This window comes from Curcuma longa, chromosome 16, assembly GCF_044706935.1.
Source record: "Curcuma longa cultivar G26 ecotype Majalengka, Jawa Barat chromosome 16, ITB_CL_G26_1.1, whole genome shotgun sequence".
In the NCBI taxonomy this organism is placed as follows: domain Eukaryota; kingdom Viridiplantae; phylum Streptophyta; class Magnoliopsida; order Zingiberales; family Zingiberaceae; genus Curcuma; species Curcuma longa.
In genome coordinates this window covers 7,566,587-7,579,819 of record NC_133876.1, presented here as the reverse complement: position 1 = coordinate 7,579,819, position 13,233 = coordinate 7,566,587, and the positions used below count along the sequence as shown (strand labels likewise).

Below are 13,233 nucleotides of genomic sequence, written 5' to 3'. Positions count from 1 at the left end.
CGTATAGCCGTCAAGTTGGGTTAGGCCCGCCGGGTTGGCCCGCCCCGCCATGTAATTTAGGCGGGTTGGGTTGAACTTTTATCAACCCATTTTAAGATGGGTTGAGGTGGGTTGGCCCGCCTAGGCCCGCGACCCGCGTGGGTTAGCCCGCGGCGGGCTTGGGTTGGCCCGCGGGTTGAGAAAGTTTATTTATTTATTTTAAGTTTTAAAATTAAAGTATAAAACTTAATGAATTAGTGGGTTTCATCTATTTAAAATACAATTTAAACTTAAAAATTATAATTCAAAGTTAAAACTTTCAACTTAATCAATTTAAATTATACTTCAAACTTAAAATTTTTAATATTTTTAATATTTTTAATATTTTTTTATTTTTTTAATAGGCCCGCGGGTTGGCCCGCCTAACCCGCGGCCCGCCTTGAGTTGGGTTGGGTTGGAGATTTCCCAACCCGCCAAATTGGTGGGTTAGCCCGCCCCACCCCGCCAAATGATGGGCCCGCCATGGGTTAGCCCGCCCCGCTATGGGTTGGCCCGTTTGACAGCTCTACCAGCACGCCCGTTTAGGGTTTTCAGTGTGTTAGTCTGGGTACGAGAGAGTGGTTTCAATTTCCTACTGAAAAATAGTTATGTTATTTTACAAGAAGTAAATAATCTTTTTGATAAGAAATCAAAATGGATACTCTGATTTAAAATATATATCCTTTTAATTTTTATCCAAAATTATTCATTTTAATATTATTATAATAGTTATTTTGCAACCACTATAACATATGTTAAAATAAATAGATTCCACTGGATTAAAAATACTATATATAAAGACTTTCATATAAAATATTATTTATCAATTTAATTAAACTTAGTTAAATAGATTTAAAATTATCTGTAATAGTCATTAAATAGTTACTATATTATTTTATAATGATTTTAAAATTGTTAAAATGATATTGGTTAAATCTAAATAATATTGACTAGATATGATGTAAGTCTTCTGTGCGCAAAATATCCATGATTGAGTGCGAATTGAAATGAATTGAGATGTCTGAAAATGATTCAAACGCCCCATCCACTGAATCACAGATAGATATTGTAGATCGTGTGAGGCCGCTAAGGTGGCGGATTCCAATTTTTTTGCAGAACAGATAGATATCGTACACAAAAGATGTGTAATATATCTTTTCGATATATATATATATATATATATATATATATATATATATATATATATATATATATATATATATATATATATATATATATATATATACGGTTTTGATATGCCGCGCGACAAATCCTGCGCACCCGTCCGCGACTCCTCCGACGTTCGCTGCTTCTCCGCCACTGTTCACCGTCGTCCGACCACCAACGGCCGCCGGACCGGATGCGTTGGAAGGCCAACTCGCCGGCGCTCCGGCCGGACCCGGATTCCCGCCGGATTGTGACCGGAATCCGGTCGAAATCCGGCCAGAAACGTGACAGAGCCTCTGTTTGGGCGATTCCGACCGAAATCGGCCGGATTCCGGCCGAATCGCGGCCGGAGACTGGCCGCGGTCGACGCGCCGGCGCGTCGACCGCGGCCGGTCTCGGCCGATTTCGGCCGGAATCGCTCAACAGGCGTTGTTGGCCGATTCCGGCGAAAATCGGCCGGAATCCGGCCGAATCACGGCCGGAGACCGACCGCGGTCGACGCGCCCGGCTCCGGGGCGTCGACCTCGGCCGGTCTCCGGCCGTGATTCGGCCGGATTCCGGCCGATTTCCGCTGAAAGCGCCGAACAGATCCTCTGTCGCGTTTCTGGCCGGATTCCGGCCGGATTCCGGCCACAATCCGGCCGGAATCCGATGCCAATGTGTGCGCCGTCGAGTTGTGATTCCAACGAGTCCGAAATTGCGGCCAACGGTGATCGGATGGCGACGAACGGCGACGATGAATGAAGAGAGGTCGACTGTCGCGCGGCGTTTGTCGCGCGGCATATCATTCCTCTATATATATATATATAATGCTCTATTATATTGCAATTTCATAATTTCTATTAAAATAAGAATATTTTCGGTATAAAAAAGTATGATGAAGGTTTAAGGGGTTTTGTCCCTTTTTTTTATTAATTATACCTATTTTTAAAATTTAAGGGGTTCCAATCTGGAAATTTTTATTTTCATTTTTTCGAAAGTTTCTTGCAGAAAAAAAAAGAAAATATTTGTGGGCTAAAAGAACAAAAATTTAATTTAGTGAAATGTAGAATATGAATCCGTAATTTTGGAAAAAAAGAGGGTGCGATTTGGTTAAAAAAATGCAACGGAGAGAATTGATTTGGTCCGGTTTAATTGGTGCAGGCTTACGTGACCCAAGACGATATCCTGATGACGACGCTGACGGTCCGCGAGTCGGCCCAATTGCGGCTGCCTAAATCGATGAGCCTGGCCCAGAAGCGGGAGCGGGCCGAGGACACCCTCCGCGACATGGGGCTTCAGGACTCCGTCCACACCCGAATCGGCGGCTACGCCTCCAAGGGCATCAGCGGCGGCCAGCGGCGGCGGGTCAGCATCTGCATCGAAATACTCACCCGCCCCCAGCTCCTCTTCCTCGACGAGCCCACTAGCGGCCTCGACAGCGCCGCCTCATTCCACGTCATGGACCGGATCGTCAAGCTCGCTCGCCAGGACGGCCGCACCATCCTCGCCTCCATCCACCAGCCCAGCAGCGAGGTTTTCGAGCTCTTCGATCAGCTATGTCTCCTCTCCGCGGGGAAGACTGTCTACTTCGGTCCTATAGCCAGGACCAATGAGGTATTTAGGAATCCAATGATTCAGTTCTGCCATTTGTTTTTTCTCTTCTAATTTGCTTAAAATTTGGTGAATTTAGTACGTTCCTAAAACAAAGTAGTTCAGAATGTTACCTTCTGTCCCTCATAGTTTGTAAACTAGGAACACAATATCCCCTCCTTCATCCCTAATGGAGGGCTTGTTGTCCATTCATGTCCAATATGCATGTGACATGGTTGGCAGGGCAAAATCATAATTTCAGCCACAAGAAGTTATTGATAAAAAATCTACTCTGTCGTATCAAGAATACTAAGTGTAGATTGAATCTGTTCCTAATTGTTTATGAAACTGATAGCCTCCCTTACCCACTCAGGTCTTATTGTTCATTCTCACTCTGATTTGTGAACTTATTCTATCAAAGCCTATAATCTTTGACTTGCACACTCTTTTATTAGACTGTTCATGTCAATTCCCATGAAATGATATCAAGCTATAAATCGATAATTTGGATTGTTTTACCCTACTAAGAGTTCTGATGGAGTGTTAGCAATCCAGCTACATCTTAGTTACAGAGTCATGTAGAATTTTTCATGATAGGGCTGTCGTATTTACAAGAAATGGTTTATACAGCAGATGAGTATCAATTCTATAAACATGCATGATGTCTAGTCTCTCGAGGTTTAACTCGGAATTGTGTGCACAGATAAACTCAAGAAAAGTTAAAAGTTTTTTTTGAAGGGTGCTTCAATAAAATTTTAGCAAAACATAACTGATCATAGTATTTACCGTCGACACTATTCTGCAGTTCTTTGCTCTCAATGGCTTTCCATGCCCAACCTTCAGAAATCCATCTGATCACTACCTAAGAACAATAAACAAGGACTTTGACACGGTGAGATAAATTGTTCTTATACATACAAAGCTTTTTGCAATCGATTGTACTTGTAACCTCTTCTTTGAATCTGAAACTTCATAATGAACAGGAGTCTGAAGGTACCAGTGTGGAGGATACCCAAGCAAGCACAGCCATTGATATACTAACAAATTCTTACAAACAGTCCCAAGCATGCCAAGATACAGTAAGAAGAGTAGCAGAAATATGTGCAATGGTGAGTTATTCATTGGTTATCATCAATTTTGATTCAATACTGATATTAATTTCTCGTGTAGGACGGCGCTCTGGTGAAGAACAAGAGACAGGCAAGTTTTGTTGACCAGTGCATTGTTCTCACAAAGAGATCCTTTGTTAACATGTTCAGGGATCTTGGTTATTACTGGTTGAGACTTGCAATTTATATTATGCTTGGTCTCTGCATTGGCACTATCTTCTATGATGTTGGACACAGTTATCGATCAATTCAGGTAAAGATTAAGACTCCGTATGTAAAGATTAGTCAAGTTAAAGACTCCTTTAAAGTATAAAAATTTTGCGAGCAATTTAGCAAACACAAAAGACCAAAGATTAACTGCAACAAAAAGCCTTGAATCATATCATATGCTAGAGGCAACAAATTCCTTTTTTTTTTGGGCAAAGTGATCTTTATTTTGGCTTGCATGATAAAAATAGAGCAAAAAGGCTTAAATTTAGCACTTTTTGAGTTCTTCCATGGTATGAGAAGCTGAATTGGAGTTGTTAATCTTCAGGCCAGGGGTTCAATGCTAATGTTTTTAGTTGGATTTCTCACCTTCATGGCAATTGGAGGATTCCCGTCATTTGTTGAAGATTTGAAGGTAAAACACATTGATTTTGTTTGCTTATATATATATGTATACATATTGCATTGGCAATATTTCAAGAACCAAGAATCTTTGAGAAAAAAATGCTTCCTAAATACAGTGATTGTTTTAAATATTGTGTTTGTTATGTCAGTGCTAACCTAAGTATTTGTGGGCTAAATGAATTTCATATATTGGCATCTTTTGAATTAACTCTACTGCATTTCAATTATTCTTCAAATTCTGCTAGAATAATGTCTAGACAAATTTCAATCTTTTTTTTTCTCCAACTTTGCTAGAATCACAACTGACAACTCGTTCTATTTGTTTCCTCCAACTAAAAGATTTTTAGGTGGGAGCGACTAAACGGGCACTATGGTGTTTCTGCTTTCGCGATCAGCAACACTCTTTCTTCTGATCCCTTCCTGGCTCTCATCTCCTGTATTCTGGGTGCTATAGCCTACTACTTCACTGGTCTCCAAAAGGGCTTCGACCACTTCATCTTCTTCTGCATGGTTCTCTACATGTGCATCGTTCTCGTGGAGGGCCTTATGATGATTGTCGCCAGCCTAGTCCCCAACTTCCTGATGGGAATCATCACTGACGCCGGAGTCCAGGCCGTTATGATCATCTCCTATGGCTTCTTTAGGTTGCTTGATGACTTACCAAAGCCAATGTGGAAGTATCCAATGTACCACATTGCCTTCCACAAGTATGCTAGCCAGGGATATTACAAGAATGAGTTCATAGGGTTGGTGTTTTTGAATAGCACCGGTGACGAGACCATAACCGGGGACTGGGTGGTGAGAGTTATTGGCAGATGGAGGCAGGGTACTTAAAGTGGGTAGATCTCACCATTTTATTAGCTATGACGGTCTCCTACAGAGTCTTGTTCTTTCTCACTGTAAAGGCAGGCGAGAGGCTGAAGCCAATGCTGGCGGAGTTCAAGAACACGCGACGCAAGAATATCATCCAGGTAGTCGAGCAGCCCCCTGAAGAGGAAGTAGAGGAGGATATCGAAGCAACTCCTTGAAATACATTTGTTTCATCATGCTAGTGAGGTACATCTTATAGAATACCAATAACAATGTCATAAGTTGCACTTAGTTGGATGTAATTCAGCTCTGAGTAAAATCAATCTTGTAAACAAATAGTGTAGTAGTTTGTAATAACTTTCTTTGCTAAAATGAATAATATATTAAATATTCTTAACATTGTGAGCTAACATTCATGGCGAAAATAAAGCTCAAGTTAAATTTCATTTCTAAAGCATTCTATAACTACTTAAATGTAAGATATAAATATGTAGTATTAATACCATACAAACTAATAATATAAATGCACATACATTAATTTACAGTTTTAATCCAAGGAGAGAACTTAACTTCCATAAATTAGATAAGGCTTGTGACTGATGGGAATTTTAGTCCAGGGCAATCATTAGTTGATGAAGGAAATAGATCTCATTGTAAAATCTAGACATTACATCATAAGTCACACAAATACACAATCAAAACGAAATAACTCTCATTTTAGAAATGCCAAAAGTAAAACACTATTTAATACTTTTCGGCTAATCGAGCACTAACTGTTCTAAGTTTCGAGTATACCTTTTCTTTGCCCCCGAGGCATAGGTGAGTTGGTTACGACGCAGCAGACTTACAAAAGAGGGCAAGGATTCGAATCCTGGCGAAGCCAGGCAATACCCTCCTGCGTCATGACCAACTGCACTTTCTCGATTTACCTCCTCACAAATGATCGTGGGGCCGCTAAGGTGGCGGATTCCACCTTTTTTGCAGAAGAGTATACCTTTCCTGCTGGTGATCCTAATATAAGACTGCAAAGAGAATCTCGGGCGATCTTAATGTTCAAGAAAGATCCCAAGAAAGATATCGGAATTAGTTTTTCATCCTTCTTTTTCATGTTAATTTAACGTAGCCTCTAGAATTTAAACATTTGCGCAAATATAAATTTGTCTATGATTTGATGTATTTTACATTGGGTTTCATTGGAAAAATCAACTTCCTTGCTAGTATGATCCCTCTTTTAAGTTCTTCTTAGAGATATATACTTGAGTGTCCAGTTCATCCTCCCAGAATTTTTTAGATATCAATGCATGTTTTATTATACTTTCTTTTGCTTATTTTATTTTATAGATATTATGAATTTATTTTTCTTTTTGTCCAGACCTTGTTTGAATTTTCAAGTAAAAACTCATGCTTCACTGAGCAGCAATTTACTTAAAGATATACTTCCATACTTTTCTAAATTGCTCTTTTTAGACTTTTAAAGTGTCAATCTGCCTCTCAATTATGTCACTTGGTACATCTAGATCAACTATAAAGATAGAATAAACTTCCAAATTTTATATTTGATTTTTAGGAGGAGAATATGTTCTTGAAGTGTAGGTTCTTTAGCCTTTAATCCAAAGGGTAGTCCTAGTTAATGCTTATTCATCTCCTTAGTCATGTTTTCCATACCCTAAGTCAAGGACATTCTTACATACTCGATATTGTAATTTCCTCTATTTTTGCCTGAAAAATTGGATGCTAAAATAAGAATATGATGTAAAATTCTCCGCACAGTGAGAAAGAAATTAAAATGACCTACATTAAGACCCCATTTGGTTATTGTAGAGTATCTCTTCATCTTGTCATGTTTAAGTTGAGATGATATTAACACATCGAAAGTCGCCCTGATAATTAGAGTGAAAGAGGTAATTAAGGGTTAGGAATTAAAGGGACAAAATACTCAATATGATAAAATCCAAACCATTAAATGCATGTGTAAGAAAAGATTTGAAACATGAATTCTTTGGAACAACACTTTAAAGTCTCATAATTTGCCATTGTGTTTATGCTATTGCTAAGACTGAATACATATTTTTGGATTCATAACTACCATGCATTGAGTGCTGATGCAGCAAGAAACATGTCCTCATCACTCCCAACCCACTCACAGCTATTGCAATCACATCTCTTCATGGTCATCCTCCTGCAACTCCAGTGCTCATTCAAAGCTTTTGTGACATTAACCTTCGTCTCTACTAACAAACATCTATTCGGCATCAGCATGAAATCCTTCCATGCAACTTCAACTCTCGCTAAGATCTTGGAGCATCTGAACCTTCCATGGATCACACTCTTCCACCCTAGCTCCAACATGAATTTTTGTGGTTCGAGTCCTTCGTCTAGGACTCCTGAGGCCACCAGGCACTCAATTGTGCCGATCTCATTGCTACATGGATTGCATGTGGATGGAACATCCCGCGTGCCTATGCAAATTTTCTTCCCATTTCCTGGAATTAGGTAGTATCTAATGTACATGCTGTTACCTGCAAGGTCAAGACCAGAGGGAAGTCCATTGATTTTGACATCAAATCTTAACTGAGAGCGATCATTGCGCTGAGACATTGCCATGGAGAGTAATAGGAAGGAAAGGAAGCAAATAGACCAAAAGAAATAAGATTTAGTGAGTTTGAAAGCTTTGACTATGGCTTCTTATATATATGGTTGGTGAGTGGGCTTAGTGCTCTTAATGCATGTTCCTTTTGGCCTCAACCTATGGGCGCTAAAAGGAACGGGGAGCCAAAGATCATGCTGCGAGAGACAAGTTGGAAGTGCCTTTTTAGAGATATTCTTCAGATTAGTGGATCTCTGACTTGCATTATTTCATCAAGTGGCATTAGAACTCTATAATGGCTTATAAAACCACAATCTTAAGTGCAAGACGCAATAATTGACTTGTAAAAGTAGTTTACTAAGTGCAGATTGCTTTAGATACTGCATATTTTATGTGAATGATTGCTGAAACCCGCAGTATGATCATCGGTCCGAATGATATGGTTTCAGTATTTGGAACCTTAATTACTAGAGTATAGAATTCACAAGAAGATACATCAACTGGTGGAACTTTAATTTACTAGAGTCTAATGGCGGGATAAGATTCATCACTTGATTCAAGCTGTCATATAGTATTTGTTTTTTCTTTGATAGTGGGGAAATGATTTTTATTGTCTCCTTGTACTAAAAAATTGCCATTATACTGTCAATGCCATCCGTCCACTCTTTGCTACTTTCCACTCTCCAATTCGTTGGAAAAGAAATGGTTTTGCTGGCTCTTGGGTGGATTCAACCCTTGACGAGGAATGGTGACTGTTTTCAGATTGATGCTTAGCCAACAATTTAAAATAAAGACAGTTTCTATTATGGACCCTAAATCCTAAATTCTAATACCATAAACCCTAAATTCTAAATCCTGAGACCCTAATGCTCTATTTGGATGGGATGAGAGAAGATTCATTAACGAAAGGGAAAGGGAGAGGAAGGGGAAGGAGAGGAAAAAAGAAGTATTTATATTCTCCTTGTTTGGATGGAAAGGAAGGTTCATTAACTTAACATGTGTTACTTTGTTTGGAAGAAAAAGAAAGAAAATAAAAATTAAATATATAAAATTATAAAAATATCCTTATTTTTTAAAATAAATCTATATGTGAAAAAATATATATATATATAACTCATGAGACCAACAAAAATTAATATTTACGATTTAAATAAATAAAAAAATTTTAAAGAAATAATGAGTAGACATATAATAAATATACGAAATATAGAATTTGTACACTTTGGTATAACAAAGAATAAACTAATATTTTTATATATATTTTTATAAAAATTTACCGATTTAAAAATCTAAAACTAACAAACATCAAAAATCATCAACTAACAAGTCTTACATTAAATAATAATAATTTAACAAACATCCAAAATCATCTAAATATATAGTATTGATCCAAATGCATATTTTAACATAAGAATAAAATTGAAATAAATATTTTTAAAAATTTTTTTCCCTTCTTTGCATCCTAAATCAGATGTAAGAAATTATATCAATTCATAGACATGCAAGAGAAAAATTTATCCTTCTCTTTCCTTCCCCTTTTTAACTCACTCCATCCCTCCATCGATTATGATTCTCTTGCTCCTTCCTTATTCTTCTCTCTTTTTCCCTCACCTCCTCCCAAACGAAACCCTGTAAAGGCCTAAACCCTGTAAAAAAAAAAAAAAAATGCAAGTCTTAAACGGGGATGGACCCGTTAATTAAGCTGACCGGATCCTCCATTCCACGGCATTGTCTCGGCCACCGGACCAACGCAACGCTGCCTTATAAGGGTTGCGCGAAGGGGAGCAGAAGAGAAAGCACGAGCTATTCCAAGTCGAAAACCTTGCAGCTTCATCTTCTTCTTCTCGAGATTCGCTTCTCCAGCTGCCATCGATGCAGGAACTCATCGATATCATTGCTGTATGTTTCTTCCCCCGCTAGCTTCCTTCTTCGCCGCGGTTTCCCTCCGACGGTATGCTCCGGTCCGTGCTTCGCAGGCTCACCATTCGCCCAGCGGTAGCCGTCTCGGATCCGACTCCTTTACACGATCGGTGAGGATCGATTATGGATTTATGGTAACTGTAGTTGATTCCATTTGCCTGTCGTTCTTACTTTGTGATCGTGTTGATTTCTACATCAAAGAACGGTCTTTTTTTAAGCTAACTTTTTCTTGTTATCATTTCTCTTTTTGATATTGCCCGTAGTATCCGACAGTTTTTTTTTCGTTTCCTTCTTTGTAGTCTGTAGATTCGGTTTACGAACCCATGTGTGCGCATGTTTTACGGAAGTTGTTCTTTGTAAGTTTGGGTTCTCAGCTATCTTAGAGAATCATTGCTGATTCGGATGTTATTGACAGTTATCTTATATTTTAATAAAATAACATGAGGAAATATGGTGGGGTTTTCTGTCATTTCAGAAAGAGTAGTGTTTGTGTTATGTCTGAAAGGTTTAGGAATGTATTGGTAAGGGTCTATGAAGTTTGAAGTGGTTGCCATGGTGTTGGGTTCAAATCCCACCTTCTTCATTCTGGTGGGTCCATTCCTTTCTATTCTAAAAATTGAAATTTCTGAAAGCAGTGGCCCTTTACATTTTATTAGTGAAGGTTCTAGGACATACAATGCAAACTTTTAAACATTTTTACTATTTCATGCTTTGGTTTAGTGTTCCTAATATACTCTTTCGCACTTTCTTGTTATTTGCGCTTGGCAATATTGTAATGCTTTGGAGTTGATGAATAGTGATTGTCAAATTAATTTTGTGACGGAGAATGATGAATCTCAAATTATTTATTGCAAAGAAATCAAGATTAGAAGGAGTACATGAATATGGTTTAGTTTGAAAAGACCTGAAAAGGGAATTTTGCTAGCTGAATTGTGGAGGCCTAGGAAAATGGATGACTGCAATAACAGTGAGATGATCCCAAAGATGTACACTTCTGCTATACATGACCGAACCATGACTGTCACTCTATGCCCTCGTGATTCTCATGTGTGTTGTAGATGCGCTTAGCTATGCAATTCAGAGATGGAATCTGACAGCAATTGCCTTGACACGAACTGCAAACTGTTTGTTAATTATTATGGTTGCTAACATCTCAATACAGATATCATGGTCTCCTTCCCATAATCATCCTTGCTATATCCATCTAAAGCCACACACTCAAGTCCACTGACCTAGAATCTGTGGAGATTTATGAATATGTCCAACTGTTGCCATAATGATATCATAAGCACAATGTCTATTACACTGGATTGGTGGTATGACAACAAGCATTATGGGCCATGTATGTGGGCTACGTAGCTTGAAAGTTTATTGATAGTTACATAAGTGTTATGACATGGTGCAAACAAAGTTACTGGATTTGCACATGACATCTTTCTGGTGTCTCATGCAACTAAGCATATAACCATAGGAATTAAGAGACCGCAAATTTTTGGAGGTTCAAAATCAAAAAGTGGGAAGTGAGAAGGACAAATCGGAGTGAATTGTGCAGCTTGTGAAAGTCTGGTATCAGCTATTTTTATGCTGTATAATCATGTCAACCAACCATTTAATACCTTGCATATAGATGTTCCTATCAGAGAAAAAGTTGTGCTAGAACTAGCATTGCATCTTATCTACAAGCTGGTAACACATTGAATGTCAAATGTTTAAGACCAGAAGAAAAATATGCTTTTTCTTTGCATCATTACTGACTGTTATAGACAATTTCCTTGTACTAATTAATATCTATAGCTAGGAATATATTTGTGTTTCATTTCCTTAGGAACATCATGTGTGTTTATATTTGTATGTTTCATTACAAGTTTGAAAATTCTAATTGTATATTTTTTGTGCAGGCTTTATCATTCTCGTAGCTTCCAACTGTTACTAGTGACCAGAATATAGCAAAACGAGTTTTAGAAGATAATGGCACTTGTCTTCTCAGTCATGACACACTTATGTTATTGCATGCGGACAGCAAAGCATCAATTTGTTCATTATGATTGTGATTGAATATTTCTATTGCCCAAACCTTTCTTTTGAAATTTATTTAATGGATATACTCATGACTGAATTTCTTGTATTGGTTTTTCACAGCCTGCAGCTGTATTATTTTTTGCTGGTACAGGCCTGTATGTTCATCATAATGATGAAAAGCGAGCAATTTTAAAAGGTATTGTGTAGCATATTCTCTGAAAAATATTTATTGCTTGTAACAGTTAGTTGTGTCTACTTTCTTTTTTTCCTTCATCTGACAGAATTGGTGAACAAATTTATATGAAGTTGATTCATTTAAATACATATTGACCCTGATTGTTCTTGAACAATCTCTCAAGAATTCATCACTTGAAGATCCTGACACATTATATATCTGAAAGCTGCAGAACAGAGCAGCATTTCTATTCTAATCCTTGTCATCAGCAAAACAGACAGGATGTTCCATACTGGTAAATAGTCACATAAGCTGGACAGGAACTGTAACAAGTTGGATAACCGATCAAAAATGTTTGGAAATATGCCATGAAAACTTCTATTACCAATTACAAACTTGTGTTACATGGAGTTGTACAGGAGATGAAGAGTGAGGACTTGAATACTAAAAGGTATTAGTTATGATAGAGGGAGAGTCAGAACCCTCTTTGCTTAACTGAGGACTAGAATGTATAGTGAGGAAAGATAGTGAATGACTAAAACATTATACCAACAATGAAAAGAAAACTTTTGGCCCTTACTTTGACTAGTGAGATTGTCCTAAACAGAACAAAAATGGCTGGAGATATGCTCACAGGCAATCCCAAAGAATGGAGCATTATATCTTCTTAAAAATGCTTGCTAGGAACTCATTACTCATGACATACATAAAGCTAGGACTTTTCGATAATAAGGGGCCTGCATCTTGTTTTGTTATGTTAATTTTATTTTCCATTCTCATATAATCTAGCAAACTTTACTGCTTGCATATCCTTTCCCAGTTCAGAACAAAGTATTAGTTATGAGAGAGATAATAACAACAAACCAGCTATTGGAGGAATCGTTCAAGTTGTTTGATACTGAAAATGACACTGTAACTGAGTCAACCTTCTGTGGCAATTGGGAACTCATGTACTTTGGTTACACTTTATCACCTGATGCTGGTCCAAGAGAGAAAATTAAAAAAATGACTGACGTTATGAAAATACCAGGTGATATTTTCTGGAAGATCTTTTGGGTTAGCTTTCAAAACAATTTAAAACTAATGTCTGAGCTTGCGATACATGGTTGGTTTTAGCTCTAAGATAACTTCATTGTAGGTTTAACTTTGGCGGAATGTTTGTATGTCACCATGAAGGTTTGCTTATTTGTTACCGTATTGGTCTTCTTTATGCTGCAAATAAACACAATGCTCTATCTAAATGG

General features: G+C 37.9%; 1 pseudogene; it reads left to right on the top strand.

Moving 5' to 3' along the window:
- The first annotated feature begins 2,334 nt into the window (after positions 1-2,334).
- On the top strand, positions 2,335-5,621 carry LOC141847647 (ABC transporter G family member 1-like; annotated as a pseudogene).
- Positions 5,622-13,233: the final 7,612 nt, after the last annotated feature.